The 19100-nt window shown below is 40.4% G+C and overlaps 2 long non-coding RNA genes across 2 annotated transcripts in view; one reads left to right on the top strand and one right to left on the bottom strand.

Moving 5' to 3' along the window:
- Nucleotides 1-810: 810 nt before the first annotated feature.
- On the bottom strand, nucleotides 811-14928 carry LOC123612785 (uncharacterized). Its single transcript, XR_006720067.2, has 3 exons — nucleotides 14755-14928; nucleotides 11370-11435; nucleotides 811-1219 (listed from the first exon to the last, which is right to left on the bottom strand). It is a non-coding gene; the product is annotated as an uncharacterized LOC123612785 (long non-coding RNA).
- A 123-nt stretch (nucleotides 14929-15051) lies between these two features.
- The window catches only part of LOC141579093 (uncharacterized), a 205605-nt gene continuing 201556 nt past the window's right edge, over nucleotides 15052-19100 (top strand). The window contains exons 1-2 of the long non-coding RNA XR_012510133.1: nucleotides 15052-15441; nucleotides 16024-16162. This is a non-coding gene — a long non-coding RNA (uncharacterized LOC141579093). The remainder of the gene's footprint in view (nucleotides 15442-16023; nucleotides 16163-19100) is intronic.

The raw sequence follows: 19100 nt of genomic DNA, 5'->3' as shown, positions 1-19100 counted from the left end.
GCACAGCAAAAGTACCTGTGACAGATGCAATCCAGCAATCCAAGCTCTATGATCATAATCACTCTCCTCTAATTATTCAGAAATAAATATAGGAAATGCATTTTGGTGGAATAAGATAAACACATTTCTTCCCAAGTTACTTACTGAACACATTAATATGCATTTTTTCCCAAGTGTAATGAACCGATATGCTTCAGACTATGACAAGATGAAGGCATCAGAAAGTATTCAAGAGCAGGAAAACCATCAAATTAACTTGTAGCTTTCAGCACACTTGCTCTGTCTGGCCTCTGCTTCCAGCATGCCAGTTCATAATAAACAACTTCAGGAAGGGAGCTTACACAGATGCTTTCACAACAGAGTGAAGAGCTGAAATAGGAGCTTGACAGTGCTATCAATGAATAGCAGATGTTTGCAAGGAAGCTGGGATCCTCGGTTTGAATTTCCAGAGTAACATGAGCTTCTGGAATGTAGAGAAGCTCACTGTTGTCAGTCACCTCTGTAGAATCCCTGAACACCATACCGTGGAACTAACTGGGCATGTGAGCCAGCTCCATTCCTTATGAGGGAACAGGAAAGAACCAGCACATTGCCTTCTTGTCCTGTGATCTCGTACTTCGATCTTACTAGAACACTTCTTAAAACTGGGATTCTTGTCAAGAAAACTCCAGAAACGTTTTTGAACCAGGAAATGTGCATTTGGGGAGTGAAGAAGAGAAGGAAATGTTCCTACATGAGTAAGATGTTTCTTTCATTTTTTTTCCATTAAAAATAAGCTAAATGTGTTCTGGGGACGGAAAGCATATAAATCAATCAAACGTGAATGAGGGAAAAGTTACACAAATGTCCATTTTATTCTTCAAAACAAGTGTGTATAATTTACAATTTCTTTTTGTACATCAGTCATCATCTACTCCATTTGAACATGAATATAAATAGTTGCTTGTCCTGGAGTTCAGCCAATCTGTATTTGAATCCTCAATAGCTACTTAATATCTGGTTGCGTTTGGTTAGGAATATTAGGTTCTTTTGATTCAGAGTAACAAAATCCAACTTAAGCAAATAGGAAAAGAAACTACGGTGTCTTACTAAATCAAAGAAATAGCTGAATAACCAGGTCACAGGAAGGGTGAGAAACAGGACAGCTCCAAGGATCTCCTCAAATGGACTTGGTGGATCTTCCCTCTTGGTCTTTTCCATCACAGCAACTTGGTTTCTGCTGAAAGATTCAATGGAGTTCATGCAGAGAATGTATCCACACTCTGAAGTCTTCTGATACAGGCGATGCTAACTTGAGTGGGTTTTATTGCTAAGCATCACTTGAGGCTCACACACCCATAAATCCTTAAATGTTCACAAATGTCCAGAAGATGTGGAACATGACTACTAGTTCTAAGACAGAAGAGTTACACTCTCAGGTTCCTTTTGCTTGCCTGGCTTATTGTGGATGGACAAGAGATAACATAGTTGAAAGCTCGAAGACAAAAAAAAAAAAAAGCTGTGTACTACAGATGTGCTTAATTAAGACAAGTGTTACCCTGGAGATGATTATAGGAAACAGCACAATATAGTGATAAAGACATGGGTTTTCTAACTGAGATACAGGTGGATTCAAATCTGAAATGACCCACTCCCTGGTCAGCTGTTTGAAATTGGGAAAGTTATAAAATATCTATGAATCTCAGTTTTTTATTAATAACATTATTCTCTGAATGTTAAAATAATGCAAGTTCTTTGTGGAGAACTAAAAACTATGTAAAGTTTCAAGACATACATTATAATTGACCTGTAATCTCACCCCCTGGGACTGACAGTTAACACTGTGATATAATTCTTGTAAATGTTCAATCTATGCATATACAAATATATATACATATATTCTTCACAATCACTGCTTTAACTGCATGCCACAATGTTGAAGTTTTGCTTCATTTTCATTCAATTAAAAGTATTTTGCTTGGTGATTTCCTCCTAGGCTCATTAATTATTCAGAACTGTGTTATATTATTCCAAGTTTAATGGATTTCCAAGATATCTTCCTGTACTGATTTCTAATTTACTTCTGTTGTGGTCACAGAATATACTCTGTATGACTTCAGCCTTCATAATTTACTAGAAGTTGTTTCATGGTTCAGCATGGGGTCCATCTTAAGTGTCTCACGTGCACTTGAAAGGATTGTTTTCTGCTCTTATTGAGTGCTGTGTTCTATAAACATCAATTAGCTTGAGTTAGTTAATGGTGCTATTGAAGTCTTCTATATCATTACTGTTTTTCTGCAGCAATTATTAAATCAAATTTTAGAGTAATGTTTTGAAATCTTCAATCATAATTATAGGTTTATCTACTTCTCCCTTCAGTAATGTCAAATTTTGCTTTATGCATTTTGAAACTACATTGTTGTGCTTACACATTTAGGATTGTTATGTTTTGTTGATGAACTGACCCTTTTGTTAATGTGAAATTTTCATTTTTACACCTGGAAATCTTTCTCATTAAGAAGACTACTTTTTCTGGCATTACACAGCTACTCTAGCTCTCTCATGATTACTCACTGTATTAAATACATTTTAAATATATTTTTAGCCCTTTTCATTAAACCTTTCTGTGTCTTTTTATTTATGACGTGTTTTTTGTAAGTTCAGTGTAACTGGATCTTCTTTTTAAATCTAGTTTTACAATCTCCATTTTAATTGTTATTTAGTTATCAGGAGTGTTATGTTTAAATTTACTATCTTGCTTTTTATTTTCTATACATCCAATCTTTCCTTTGTCCCTTTTTTCCTGCCTTTGGAACTAACAGAACATTATATTTCATTCTAGCTCCACTGTGGCTCCTTAATTATACATCCTTGTTCTGTTTTGTTAGTGGTTGCTCTATGCCTAAAATTTGCACATTTAACTTAACACAGTCTATCTTCAAGTAATATTATACCCCTTCATGTACAATATAAGAACCTTAGAACAGCATAACTCTGTTTCTTCCTTAGTCCTTCATGCTGTTGTTGTCATACACTTTAATAATTTAATACAAGGCATATTCTCCTGAGGTTTTATGCCAAGTCCCTCTCCTATAAGCAGTCTATAAAGGTGGCAATTTTCAACATCCTTACTAACCTGTTGGAACTGTCACATTGCAAAATTTGTGCCAATGTGATATTTATCAAATGATATACCATGATTGTTTTATTTTTCACTTCCCAAATAAAATTTTTGAGGCTGAGCATCTTTTCATTATTTATTGGCCATTGTGTTTCCTTTCTGTCAGCAGAATGTCCATATATTTTATACAAATTTCCATTGAATTGTTTCTTTTTCTTGTTGATTTGTTTATTTATTTATTTAATGAATTCTGGATATTTATCCTCTATTTTACGCATTGCAAATATTCTCCCTGTCTTCAGCTTGCCTTTGACTTTGTTTTCTGCACTTTTAGATAAACAGAGGTTTTGTTGTGTTTTTTTTTTAATTTAGTGAAGTCGAATTTCTGAATATTTTCCCTTATGGCTTGGACTGTCTATGTCACTATAATAAATTCTTCCCAGTTCTGCTAAAATAAGTAGTCTTCTGTATTTTCTTCCTAATGTTCAAAAAAATTGCTTTTCCCTAGTAGGTTTTTAGTCTGTTCAGAATTTAACTTTGTAGTCACCTTTTATCCCTCTTCTTACGTACCCTACACAAGTACATTCAGTGCTCCACCCCCTTCCCTAAGTCCTGACTTTTTATAGTCCAGATAAGTGATCACTTCCTTCATGAAGCTTTCTTTGACTTCTCCAACCCTCAATGATTTTCCCACCTCAACTTCCTAAGATACTTATCACTGAACTTGGATAGTAATTTATGCCTATGCATGACAGTGAATTAGACAGACACAGCATTCAGGCAGATCATCTTAATGAATTAAATAGGGCCGGAATTAAAGGCTGTAAAGAGAGTGGGGGCTGGACTAGCACATGTCTTTTCTCAAGGGCAGCTGCTACTTGGCTCCAGCCAATTATTTCTATTGGTACAAAAGCTCAGTTGCCAAATCTACATTTTTTCAAACAGAACCTAGGAATCCAAGAATTTTTATGTGAAATGTTCTGACTTATAAATACTGCCAACTCATTTAAAGATATTTTAAAAGCATTGTATGTGTGTGCTTGGAGGGGTGAAGGGAGTTAGCTCCTGGTCAGATTCAGTCATACCACTTCCAATCTCTAACCTCTTGTTTAATTGCTGCTAATCAGTTGATCAGTTTAATTTTGCCTTCAATTAGATCATAAAACCCTTGAGTAAGGAACACCCATTTTGTAACCACAACAGAAGCTGTCACAGAGAAAAGCCTATGATAAATGCTGGATAAACCGTTGACTGACTATTGATTGACAGGTGACACCATATGCATACTCTGAGCCAAAGTACCCTCCACAATTGAGCACTAGGGAGAGGGCTGGAGGGGATCCTACACTGAGGCACTATGGCCAAGATGCTGCCCACCCAGTGTGTGTCATTCTAGTGAGACACACATGCACAGAAAATAGATCCTCCCAAAGTCAAGGTAGTCCTCCCCCAGGGATGGGATTCCAGGTTACATTCTGGACACTCTGCCGGGACTAATTCAAATTCAAGAGCTGTTAAGTACCAGTGGTCTGTGTAGTACAAAGAGCAGATGCCCAGCTCTCAACGAGGCAAACAGAGTTGTAGAGAGAAACAGAAAAGGCTTTCAATTCCTTTGTCTTTTATGAGAATAAAATCCTGACTCTGAGTAAAGTCATAGCATGGCCATTGTTATTTATTCATAGTCCTGGGTCCTCACTCTCAGAATCACTAACTCCATACTATCATGTTTACATGTAGCCTAAGGAATGAACCAAAAGTCCATCTCTGTAGTGAAGGCAGGCTTGGACCAGATTCAAAGCTTTAGTTTATACCTCAAGAGCCCTGGCTGAAGTGCCTAGCCTCTCTGACCCTCTGTCTTCTCATCTGTAAAGTAAAGTAAGAACAGTCAGATTGCAATTCCTTTTCAGTGGAAGCAGCAGTCATGTCAGGAGTGGTGAGGAGCACAGACTCAAAGCAGGCATGAATTTGTATCTACCAGCTGAGTGACCCAGGGAAAGTCACTTAACTAACCTCTCTGTGCCTGAGTTTCTATACCTACAAAATGAAGACAAATAATAGAACTTAGCCCACTAAGCTGTTCTAAAGATCAAATGACATTATACCTATAAATCTTGCTACAAATAATAGGTTTCAGTTCATGGGTGGGAGAGAAATTGGTAGACTGTACAGAATTACTATGATAGGATCTTTTATTCTAGTCTCCAGAGCAGTCAGCACCGCCAGGGTTTGTTTCATCGTTGTTGTGTTGTTGTTGTGGTTCCTTCCCCAGGATTGCACGGTCATGTGAAAGATAACTTCTCAGCAGGATCTATTTCTGTTAAAAGCAAGTGTGTTCACTCCTCTGAGGCCACACAACTTTCATGCTTCACGCCCACTTGGAAATAAGCCTAGGCAAAGCACTAGGAAAAGTGGAAAAGAAGCAAATCCTCAACTATGCTTAAGACCTTACATACAAAAAGTCCTAAAGTTTTCTAAAAGTGCATTTCTGAGCATGTTCCTCCACACTGCAGGGTGTCTGAATATGCCTCTATGTTGCCTTCACATCTCTGTAAATGTGGAAGGTCTGTGTGTGTGTCTGTGTATCTTGTGCTATATCTACACATGTGAGCTCGTGTGTGTGTGTGTCTGTTTATAACTGTGTGTCTCTCTATGAAAATGCCCGTGCCTGTGTGCATGTGTCTCTGTGTCTGTCTGTCTGTGTGTGTCCTTTTTTATTATGTTCTAGGATTGTGTCTCTGTACCAGGATATATGTCTATATGTGTGTCAGGAACCACAGTTTCTAACCATGGGTGTGTGTGTGTGTGCATGTGCATATGTACCTCTGTCTATGATGTGTGAGTCTCCCGTCAGGGTTGTATGTGTATCTGTTTTCTGTCTGTGTTGTGTCTGTCAGTGAAATTTCCTATTTGTATCCCACACCAAATGGGCCGTGTACATGTGCATTTGTGTGACAAAGGACAACTTTAAACAACTTCAATTTAGCCCATCAAGTTATTCTGTGCTGTTGTTGGAAAACACAGGCCATTGGCTCTCAATCTATCTGCATGAGTTCTGGGGATCTTTTAGAGAAATACTGATGTCCAAACTCCACTTGCAGAGATTATAACTGCCATTTATTACTCTGCAGTGGAGTCCAGATACGAGATCTTTGTGAAGCACCCAGACAGTTCTAATGTGCAGCCATGGTTAAGAACAACTATATTAGGCAATTGGACAGGCCTCTGAATTCTCCCTAGAAAAATGCAGGCTGCTTTCCTTGCCTGTGACATCAATAATATCAGGAGGAGAGGCAGGGAATTGTGAATAAATTATCCAGTGCAAAAAAGGACAGATCTTCACTTTCTGAGGAGGCAGGCACTCTACCACAATGGACCCTGTGAGTCAACAGACTGCAAATTAACCTATGAAAATAACTGAGGAGGAACTCTTCTCTAAGCCCAATCCTTCCTCCATTCCAGTAGACATTTGTTCCCGTTTACATGTATGTCTGTCTAATTTAAAAGATGTAGTGCTACCTTAATTTCTATATAAACTCACCATTTACTGGAAATGTTTCACAGTCCAAAGGAGGATTTATTAGCATAATAAACCAAGTGCTTCATAAAAATTTAAATGTATTTTTGAGCGTTCTTTACCACGGAAAAGTGTTAAAAGAGTGAGGGTCCAGAATGGGACAAAATCTCTCATTTCTGGGAGTGAAGATCTAAAGATGAAAATGAGAAAGAATCCAGTAAGAGGAGGGAAGGAATAAACACTCATATGCTTGGACTCTGGGAAGCAGAGCCACCACATTCCATAAGATGCTTTTGTACAAACTAGAAAAAGGTAGAAAAGGGAACCCTCCTACACTTTGGTGGCAATGTAGTTTGGTGCAGCCGTTAATTGAAAACAGTGTGGAAATTCCTCAAAAGACTAAAAATAGACTTACCCACTGCTGGGCAATCCCACTTCTGGGCATATATCCAGAGGGAATCTTAATTCAAAAAAGACACATGTACCCCTCTGTTCACAACAGCACTATTTACAATAGCCAAGACATGGAAACAACCTAAATATCCATCAACAGATGACTGAATAAAAAATTGTGGTATATTTATACAATGAATACTACTTAGCCATAAAAAATAATAAAATAATGCCATTTGCAACAACATGGATGGACCTAGAGATTGTCATTCTAAGGGAAATAAGTCAGAAAGAGAAAGAAAAATATCATCTAAAAATTAGAATCTTAAAAAAAAAACAAAAAAAAAGACAAGCAAACTTTTTTGCAAAATAGAAACCAACTCTCAGACATAGAGAACAACCTTGTGGTTACCAGTGAGGGAGAGAGGTGGGAGGGGATAAATAGGGAGTTAGAGATTTGCAGATACTAACTGATATATAGAGAATAGATAAACAACCAGTTCATGCTGTATAGCACAGGGAACTACATTCAATATCTTGCAGTAACTTATGATGAAAATGAATATATGTATGTTCATGTATGACTGAAGCATTATGCTGTACACCATAAACTGATACAACACTGTAAACTGACTATACTTCAATAAATATATATACATACATATAAAAAAATTAGAAAAAGGCTCCCTTGGCCCAGAATTGAGACCCCCACACCTTCTGGGCAAGGTGCTTTGTGATTTAAATCCTGTTTAATGAGGTGGGAGCCTGTTGGGGAGGATCTTATGGAGGGAATGGTTATTCCTCTACTTGCAACTCCTAGAGAAAGGCTCTGAGAATCTGAGGACCATCCACCCATGTAGACAGATTCACATTTAGGCAAGAGAGAGGTAGATAATCAAACAGCCCTTGGGAAGCACTACTGCAGCTGGCGGAGTACCTGGAACTCAGCTGGTCTCTCTGAATATTTGTTGAATGAATAACTGAATGAATGAATGAATTGCCCTTTAGCAATCTCATGGACCTAAACAGGCAATTCAGAGGGCTCTCTCAGCCAATTAAAGGAAGCACAAAAAGTTGACAAGAATACTTTCTGAGGTCACTGACTTTCTCACCAGAACCTTCTTGTGCAGCAAAATATGCATGGAGAAGTTAAGAAATATGCTGCTGTCCCCATTGAGAGAAAACTGAAGAAAATATACAACCCATTATGTATCCAGAGTGCATTCTAAGGAAAAGTTAATTTTAGAAGATGGGTGGATTGCCTGGAGAAGTTTAAGGCAGGGAAGACGGAAGCCTCACAGAATTTTAGAGCAGGAATTGGCCCTGGAGACTGTCCAGTACAGTCCTCTCATGTAGTTGAAAGTTTGGTGCCCAAAGAGAGAAGAAAGTGTCCTCCAGCCCATCAGCCAACTGGTGGTGGACGGCTACTGACCCCAGCTTATTCCATCATCATCTGCTACTCTTTTCATGCTCCCCACTCCATACCTCCCTTGAGAGCGGCTTGAGCAAAGCTATTTGGAGGTGCAAAGACAAACTGGCTGAGCCCACTAACCAGTGTAAGGATCATTACAGCCCTGGGGTTTCTGCTTCCCCGACTCACCCAAACTTTTAACAGAATGATCAAAATGACTCCTCCTTTAGGAATTAAGAAAAACTCCTTTTTTTCCCCAGGCCTGCTATTTGGAACATGGGCAAAATGGTCACAAGCATAATGCAAACCTTATCTTTAACAGGAAGAGTTTGAGATTACCCTGTTACTACTTAGCCTCTGACTCAGGGTGACAGGGAGTGGGTAAGACCAGGTGCCTGTATTTTATGATGAAATCAAATCTCCTTGTGAGAGTTTGGAAGCAGAAATATATCAAATAAAATATTTTTCTCTGTAGGGTGCCCCCTCAAAATTTCCTAGGAGTAGTCCTAAAAATCAGTCATCATTAAAAGTTGTATCAAGCAAACTGCCAAATTAATCCTACTGCCGAGTAGATTCAACAGCCTTTTATCTGCCCCCAAATTCCAGTTATCTCTTACACACCGTTCTCTTTCCACCCTACCCCGCCCTCTACACACAAAAGCTTGTAACTGCCTCCCTTGAAAGCAACAGGCTGCCACCCACTGGTGAGAAATTATCTTGGAGAAACCACAAGTTTGGATCTTAAGACACTTGAAAAGGAATTAAACAGAAAGTGACCATTAAAGAAATGTTCCCAGGATTCAGTTTCTTAGGACGGGAGAAAAAAAAATACTAATAAAAGAAATGAGAACATTAAGGCAGAACCTATAAGAGAAATAATTTTTCCTTGGTGATTCTGACACTCTGATTTCAGTACCTGCAGGCACAGCATACTCCCACATTCCCTTCCTTCCAAGAAGAATAACAAGTCTCAGGATTGAAAGACCTTATTTAATCTATACCTCTTGCATCCCCTGCCACACCCACCCCCATCACAATTTCAGTTTGCCCAGTCTGCTCAAATTTTGGACTTGTAACCTTGTTAAGAAGTTCATTCCATGTTTACATATTCCTATTTTACCTTCCTGCCTTGTGAACAGAAAAATCAGTGGAAATCCCAACTAGTAAACAAAATTAGGGAACAATGTTATTCTCACTAGTAATCAGAGAAGTAAAAATTAAAACATTAAGGAACTGTTTTTCATCCAGGAAAACAGTAGAAATATTTGTCATTGATAATACCCACCAGGTAAATAAAGATGCAATAAAATTAGCACTTTCATACACTGCATGCAGTGCTATAAATTATTACTACTTTTCAGGAAAGCACAGTTATATACAGAATTCACGCCCTTTGACCCAGTGCACATATTTCTTGTAATTTTCAGAAGAAAAAATAATACAAGGAAAAACAAGTAATAGACACAAATATATTCATTGCAGGTTTGTTTTGAAATGACCTACTTCCCTAATGGGTCAAAGATATATAACATTGTAGAGTTTGCTTATAATGTTAAATTAAAAAACAGAAAATCAGCCCAAATTTTCCTTATAAGCAGCAGGAATCCCTTCTGGTTGGTTTCACCCCAAAATTATATTAAAACAACATTACAAAAGTGTTCCTACAAAAGTGCTCCTTCTTGAAAGAGGTTCATGGAAACAACTCTGACAAGTACTAAAGAATATAGGTTGCTGATCACTTCTCAGATCATACCACTGAACTAGGTAAGAATTTAAGAACTCTAATGAAGAAACTGGTGGCTTCATAAAACTTCTAACAAAAGATCAAGACAAACAGGAACTAATTACATGGGACTAAATGAACTGAGGAGAATGACTAATTCTTTTTAGGACTTTTTTATTTGAAACATTGCTGGATTTTTTAATATTTTAACTTTCCAGATTTAAGGAAACTTACTCGTAGGCTATCATGACTCATAGAAATTTGACATAGTGTATCTTTGTAAGCAAAAGTGAAGAATTTACTTTTTCCCTCTGCCTGATCCCTCCGAATTTGGAAACTCTCAGTGAGTATTCTTATTTTTATGGCAGTGTAGTCGTTTGCATGAGTTGGCTAAGAATCTGTTCTTATAACAGGACACAACTGGAAACACTGGCGACAATACCAAGGATTTGAATAGAATGTCATATTGGAGAGAGATATACACAGACTCAGATATGACCAATTTTAAGGAAGTACTTGGAAATATAAGCCTAGTACCTTGCTTACAAAGTTCCAGCAGAGTAATCTTAAAAAGAGTTTATATGGTCAATTATTATTCTTGCTGTATTGATATAAATAACCAGGCCATTTCAATTCAAACAAATTAGTTTTACCACAACTGTCTGATAAAAAAGGTAGGAGGGGATAATTACGGAGAGAGAAATTAAGTTTGCACCTTTGTAGATATTAGATTCTTATCCTGTTAATTGTCTTTAAGGTTCTGTTATACATCTGTGAGCTGGACTGGATTCTAAACTCTTCTAGTTTTCTCAAATATCTGATGAGAAATCTCCAAACTAAACATTTCCAATTTTCTCCCAATCTTCTGATTTGGAATCAGTAAGAACAAAGACTGCCCTTAAATCTCCTTGGAAGGTACTATACAAGGTCGTTCTCACCTTACTCAGATGGCACCCGAACTTCAGACACTCAAGGTCTAGATACAAGTCTTACAGCTAAAGAAGTCTCCACCTGACTCTGTCCTATACAAATGCTGGAGACTTCGAATCAAATTCACCAGAAATTGAAGCAGAAGTCAGCTGAAGGAGACAGCTTTCCCAAGATGTCAGGACCAGGCCTGTACACCTTTTTCCCACAGTTACTTTTTACCTTATCCTCTCCCTCTTTTTCTTGGAAAGAAACACTCTTATCCAAATTTCTCAGTCCATTACAAAAGGGGGAAACTTACCTAACTGTTGAGCTTGCCATCAGAAACTTCGATCCATTCTTGACAATGGTAACCATTTAGTCCACCCTGAAAGAAATTTTTTCACTTATCCCAGGTGTTACTGTTAATTTCACCCAGTGTTCCCTTGACATCAGCTACAAAGTAAGATTTTTGAAGTTTCCCAAGGTCCACCCCATTAAGCCTCCCTGGCCACTTTAAATAGGAACTACCTGGGGATATACATGACTCCAATATTGTCTCCATAGGAAGAATAAGTGCCAGTGAACACATGATCAGAAGTCTCTCCTTAACACTGGAAGATCTAGTCAAATCTACAGCCAAAGCAGTACCAGACCAAAAATGACAATTTGACTTTTTGTGTAAAGTACTTTCTGACAGTGGCATCGCCCTTGATTATTTACTTGCTGAGCAAGGAGGTGTCTTTGTGATAGCAAATACCACCTTTTGCACATGGATAAATACCTCTGGAGAGGCAGAAATTTAATTACACAAAATCAAGGAACAAGCACAACAAATTTCCCCTGACACTCCATGGTCTTTTGATCCATTTAGTTGGTTACCATTATAGAAAGTAGATTTGCCATATTACTTTTAACTCTGCTTTGCATAATGATTTTTAAGGTCTGTACCTGTTGCCTGTCAAACCTTTGTATAAACGTGGTACCCAACAGGGTAATGCTAGATCTGCACTTCAGCATAAGCTCTAGCATTTACAGCCTAGATAGGATATAGACTTTGGATGGGAAATCCCTGAGGATTCTCCCTCATGCCCTTCCTTGTTATTCAAACGTGGCTTCAAAGGTTTCCAATCACTAAGCACTTTCCCTCTGTTGTGGGACATAACAACCTGGTACCAAGGGACAAAAAACACTAAATATGGACAACCTGACTCTTGATCAGGAAAGATTCTGATTAAAAGAAGGCAATGTGAAAATAAACAAAAACTCATTTAAAATGGAGTCAGGAAGGGAGAGCTCTCACATACGTACCACTCATTGCTGCCTGCATAACCAGCAGGAAGAGCAATGAAAATTATTTTAACACGATAGAATTGGATAGAATTCCTTGTGTAAAATTCTTTGGGTCTCAATTTCTTATCCACGATGATAAGAATGTTACATTTCTTCTGATACAAGAGAGGGCATTTTTCACATGGGAATCTCATCTCTTGCTTTTAAGAAAAGGAAGGAAGAGCCTTCCCTGCCACAACAACAATGCATTAACTACCACTTGCAGCCAATAAGAAACCACCACCACCTTAAACTCTTGTTCTTCTCCAAAGAACTTTCACTTAAAACAACCCTCCTCAATTTCTTCCTGAAACCTAGTAAAACCTGACCTTCCTTTCGTCTTTTAAAACTTGTCTGTGATTCATCGTAGCTTGCCCGTCTGAAACTGCAATTCTGTGCTACTTCAGAACAAACCCATTTTGCTCGTAAAATAACTGGCTATTATATTTCTGGGGTTGACAAGTTCTATATTCACCTCCCTTCCTCAGTGGTTTCCTCACTCTTGCAGCTACTCCTCACACAAACTCCCAAGCTTTCAGGGTATCTCGTAAAAAGCATAAGATAAAAATGTACCCACAGTGGGAGAGCAACATCTTCCATTCTTGATGCCATCATCAGAACAGTTCCTGGCACATGGGTTGTGTTCAGTAAGTATTGATGATGGTGTTGGAGTATTGAGTATAGTTAACGATGGTGGCTATCTCCATACAGCACTATGAGCATGGGAAAGGTATCATAACAACTCCTTACCCAGAGGCCCACGAGGGTGGGTAGTGCAGAACACCTTACTGTGACAGAGAACAAATCTGGATTCAGAAACCACATTTCAAGTTTAGTTGACAGAGCCAATCTGAACACAGGTTTTCCTGACACCCCTCTGGGAATGTTTCTGGCAATTATGAGACAACTGAAAATACCATGAAAGGTACCTTTAGTTGGTGCTAATGTTCTCAATGCCTGGAGAACACTTTAAAATGGCCTTTAGTGATTGCCTCCAAGATGTTTTTCTGTTTTCAGAAATTTAAAGTTTCCAGAATCAGCTTAAATTGCAACCGTTGTTTCAGGTTGAAAAGATTCAGAATTTTCTCAAAAACAGAAAACTTCCCATGAAAAGAACAAAGACCGCTGGTTTCCACCTGCTGTGTGTCTAGTCTAAGGCCACTCATGGCCACTCTCACCAGTTTCGGCCTCCTGTAATCCAGCAATCCCTTTCCTCCTTCCATAAAGCTGGGAGGACTATGATTTTGTGCTCTTCACTAAAAAAGGTCAGGCAACGGTACAACAGGTCTTTGTTGTCATTGGTACGGCTTATCTTCCTAGGACTGATCACACCAGGGAACAGTGGCTCATGTACAGGCCACTCTCCATGCTGTTGAGAAGATGCTGCAGAGTTTCCTCCCTGTAATTCCTGTGTTGCAGGCCATAAACAGGGAATCTCTTGGGCAGACTGTCCACTAACATTCTCCTCCCCTCTAGGCGGAAGACGGAAGAAGGGGTGGGGCTCTCTATCTAAATCACCCTACAAACAGGATCCTTTAACGGGAGCCCACCAGAAAGGGAGAGTCCCTGAAAGGAAAGTCGGCCTGTTGAAAATTCACCCTTTCATCTCTGCACTCCTGACACTTTGATGCTTTGCCTGATTTGTGATCACGGAAATAGGTCACAGTGTCCGCTCACTCTTAAGTTTTTACAGGATTGGACTTTGGAAAAGAACACGGGGACTGGGTAGGATGGAGCTTGTTCTTGCAGAAGGAAATACCACTCCTGTGGAAAATAGGCAGAGGCTTTAGGTCTGCAGCACCTCCTAAGTTCAGAAGCCCAATCTACGCACTTCTTCCAAAAAACTACCTAGCAGCTTTAACCCTTTCCACACTTGTCTGTCTCCAACCCCATCACCTCTCTTCAGGCTGCTGTCGCGGCCAGGACAGTGGACCAAGGCTTAGACGTGTGTGGAGTCACCTGGCAAGCGCAAAACAGATGCTGACAGGCCTTAGCTCCTCCCGCTCCAGGCGGGTGGCTTGGCCTGGGTACCGACCGCGCTTGCGTTCGGTCTCTGGGCACTCTTGGGGGTCCGCAGTCCGTGTCCTCCCTTTGGCCCCCTCAGTACAGGCAGCTCATGAAGAGAGGCAAACGAGTGGCAGGAGCCAAGCCTCGTGGCTTTTGGTGAGTGAGGGAAGTCCCCTGGGGGTGGGAACCCTGGTACCACGCGACCCACCAGGAGCCGCCGCCTCAGTCGCCCGGGACCCAGAGGACCCAGAGCCCCACGCCGGCGAGGAGCGCGCTCAGCCTGGCCGAGGAGACGCCGGCCGCACCAACTTTTCCCACCGCGGGAACCGAGAGGAGCGCGGGGTTGGGGGGTTGGGGGGGTCCTGTACCGGAGGGAGCGGCGGGAGGCCCTCCGCTCGCCCGCTGGGAGTGGGGGCAGGTGCTCAGTACCCCATCTCCATCCAAGTGAGGCCGCGGTGGCAGCAGCCGGAGGCGTCGCGGCCAAGGGGCGGCCACCTGCGCCGATAAAGGCGCCGCCGCGCGGGCGAGAGCTGGAGTCTCAAACTGGACGCGGCCGCCTGAGGAGCGCACGCGCACGCGCAGCGCGGGGAGCGGCGAGGGGTCCGGCTCGGCGCCCGGCACCCCGCACTGCGCCTGTGCGGACTGCGGACACGCTGGACGCGCCGGGCGCGCCGGGCGCGCCGCCGCTGCCGCCGCCGAGAGCCCCTAGCCGCTAGCTGAGGGGATCTTGAACTGACCCAGAGCACAGACTGTGCTTCCTCCCCTGGGCAGAAGATAATGTTAATCAATGATTTGTGTATGCTCCTGTTCCTGAAAGTGTTCCTCTCTCATGCCGCACCGCATTCCGTTTAAAAGAACGTTTTCCTATTGGCCACCTTCTACAGGTTTTGCGGGCGTGTGTTTTGGTTTCCTCAGAACGCTGCAAACTTCTTGGGAGACAGAAAGACGGAACTGCGAGCTCCAGGAAACAAGGCGCTGTGTTGGATTTTTCTCACTTTCGCAGCCCTACTTAGAAATGTGCCGAACACCAAGGATGAGACACAGATACCCCAGAGGTACCAGTCACATTGGTCTTGTTTTCACCTTCAGGCGGAACCCAAAGCTGGTGATATGTTCCTTTTTATGACTTGAAATGAACCTAAATGAAGTTAGCCAACTTCAGCTCAGTTCTAGATTCTCTGCCACTGATTTGTAAAGGATCCTTGCGCAAGCCACCGCTCGGCTGAGCTTTAAAATGATAGGGGTTGTATAGGTGATAGAGCCTCCTCCAATAACTAAAATTTTGAATTGTTTTATCATATCAACCCAGAACCTCAGCTGATTTAAAAAGTTCAGATGAAAATCTATGGTGGATGAATATGTTTTAAATTACTAAGTTTTTAAATTAAAAGCCAATTTTTTAAAATAGGGCTAAACTGTCTTGAAATTTCTGAGTCCTCACAGACTTTATAACACAGCTATTTCTACATAATAATTGGACGGCAGCTATCTATAACTAAATTAATGAATACCAGGATGATTAATACCTATTACAAACAATAATAATAATACAGTTCAAATGTGTGTGTGTGTGTGTGTGTTCCATTGCTATTTCTGTGGTCACATCACTGAAAATTTGACCCCTGTGTCTATGACAGGTCTACCTTGAAGACAGTATAGGAATTGTTCCTCATCGAAGTTTCCAACAGGATTTAAGAAAACTTATCTTACACAAACTTTCCCAAGGCAGAATTATAACAAAGTTCCCTGACTCATAATTCTTAAGAGCACTCCAAGGTAAGTACGAGTAGAAGGGGAGCAGCCTTCTCAGCCAATGAAGTTGAGTGTGTAGATATTTAATAGAGTGGTGTCTGACATTAAAGGAACCTGGCATTTCCACCCTTTTGTGGCCCTTGACTAATGGCTCGTCCTTGGAACCTAACTCTGTCCCCTTCCATAAAGGTAACAACGTCTGGTGGGCTCTGGCCTCTACATAGGAGAGAGGACAGTGGAGATTCTCCCTCCTCTCAGATTACAAGTGTTCTTTGTGAAATCCAAGGCAGTCATTCCCATCTCCTCAGAAAGCTTTGCAGGATCACTTGCTTAATGCCTTCTCTTCATGTCCAGCTTGCCTCCTTCCCAACCTGGATAAGTATGCTGGAGTTCTTCCAAGAGAGGAAGAGCAGATGAAAAAATAGAACCAGGATAGATCCCTAGCCAAACATGGGACTGGGAAAAGCAAATAGAAAGGGGATAGGCAAGAAGAAATCAGAATATCTGAAGGCTATTAGCCAATACTTATTTTGCCTTAATATGCTTACATTTTAGTGTAGGACCATTGCTGCTTTAAAGTGTTTTTCCAACATGAAGTACTTCCTGTGGAAACTTGATGAAAATACAGCTCATTTTTCTCCCTACAAAGGTTACATTTTTCATCCTGAACTAACATGCCCCATAAATCCCCTTGGAGAGGGGATGGTTGAGATCCATTTGAGAGGAATTCACTGAGGCTTCCTTGGGTTTTTTTCATCTCCAATTTTAGTTTTCCATTTAATCAAAAAGATCTAGATTAAATTGGTTCCAAAGTTAATTGATTGGTTTTTTATTTTTATGGTTACTACTGTTACACTACTTTTTAATTCATAAATCTCTGCTCCCTTATTGCCTCTGTCAATAGGCAGAAGGTTAAAAACACCACTAATTCCCCCAGACACATCCCTTTTAACAAAACTACCAAAGAAATAGCTTAATCAGCTAGAGATGTACACTTTTATTCATCAAATTTATTTTCATCCTGTCTTCTCACTAACTCATGATAACCTCAGTTTGGTTCAGAATGGTGAAAAATAGTTCAGTCACTGCTTAGTGACTTTATCTTCAGATGAGTAAGTTGGTTTTTTGTTTTGTCTTCTTTTTTATCAAGAAGGCTCTGTACTTAGATAGTGCTGATGGCAGCTGACAATCATGTGGACTTAAAGCCCTTAAGGCATGCTGTACCCTCAAGAGCTTCCTACAGTAGATTTACTTGACAATCAGAATCCCAAGACAGTTCAGGGCTGTGAAATAAACCCAAGGGCAATGGCATATCTAATTCCTATGTCTCTGGATAGGAATGGTGCAATGATGAGGAAAACAGTATTAAAAGATATAGAAAAAAAAATATGGGCGAAAGATGTGATTGAATCATAGGATGAGTAATAATTTTTATCACAATTATTAATTATTGTTTTTCATCATCTGTACCTATGTTACCAATTATAATGCTGTGCTAACTCCTAAGCCCTCTAGTATATGAGGGTGTTTGCAGCATGCTTGTGGATTTACATTGCATTTTCGGGAGGTGGGCTTAGTCACTGGAAGTTTAGATATGAACTGTAAAAAGAAAGAAGCCCTATCCAAACCTACTCCCAGAAACCATCAAAATCATTCTTTGACAATCAAGTCTGAATGTCGGTCACTGCCGCAGCCTGCTGTTAACTTTATTTGCTTTCTCTATATCCTTCCTTTTAGAAATTGTTCTTCTCAGATTCCTCTTGAGGGGAATTGTGGGGGACTGTTAGTCAAGGGGCACTGCCTTTTCCACCGGAAGAGTGGAAAGGTGGTACAACACAGGCCAACTAGAGGCCATTCTTACAGACTGGATTTGGATGCTGGGTGAGGGAGGGTTTCTTTCCTTGTAAGATTACAAGAGGTAATGATCATATAAGCCAGGATCTTATTCTTTTAAACAAAAAAGACAGGGACTGTCAGAGAATAGAACCATCAGGTAGGGGGGTGGTAATTAATTCTTTATTTTTGATAAATATAAATTGAGTCCCTAGATCCATCTATCCTGAAAAATTGGAGTTATCTAATAAATTTCTTTTTCTTTTAAAAAATCTAAATATGGATCTGTAAAGGTGAATAACTCAGATGTCTGCACAAAATTAAGAAGTACATAACTTCAGAAAATTCATGAAAGATTAACTCTTAGATAATTTCATAATCACGGACCAGTCCAAAATTTCTAAGAACTTGAATCATTTCACCATCTATGTTGATTTTGGTTCGTGATTGTGATCTAAAGCACTGCAAAAATATGAAGTGATTTCAGAACCACCTTTGGTAAATGTTTACACACATATATTTGTCTTGGAAGGCAAGACGCCTTTGCCCATCTCCCTGGCCCCCTTTTTTAAAAAATGAAAATCCGAGTCTGTTAAAGATAGAAGGTTTTACCGGAAGGTGGAGAGTTACTTGAAGAAGAGAAGAGTGCAAAGCTTTTCTGAAGGCAGGAAACAATGTCCCCATTCTGGGGGAGGAGAGACAACTCTCCATCCCTGGGCGGGTGAAAGTAGGGGTGCTGAGACATCTCCTAGGCAGGCTCCAGAGAAGAATAGATGGCGAAGGTCAGCAGGATAACGCCCCCTGTACCAGGGACCCAGCTTCACCCCAAAGTATGGCATCCCACAGAATGAATCAATAGGAGAGCGCCCCCTATAGGCATGGACACTGAGGATGTCAGTAGCCAGCGTGCAAGGAACGGAGGGGTGCTGCCTTCATTTTCTGGACATTACCTACATCTCAAGATGCTAGAATAGTTCTGTGGATGGAGGGGGCCACCTAATGACTGAAATTGAATTTGCATCTAGTCCAGCTGGATGATACATGGGGCTTAATTATGTTGATTTAAATGAATGAAAGTAATATTTCTTACATTCTGAGCTAAGAGGCTACCATGCATAGCCATTATGAG

This window comes from Camelus bactrianus, chromosome 11 (genome assembly GCF_048773025.1).
Source record: "Camelus bactrianus isolate YW-2024 breed Bactrian camel chromosome 11, ASM4877302v1, whole genome shotgun sequence".
In the NCBI taxonomy this organism is placed as follows: domain Eukaryota; kingdom Metazoa; phylum Chordata; class Mammalia; order Artiodactyla; family Camelidae; genus Camelus; species Camelus bactrianus.
The sequence above is the reverse complement of the archived record's forward strand: the minus strand, read 5'-3'. Positions and strand labels throughout refer to the sequence as shown.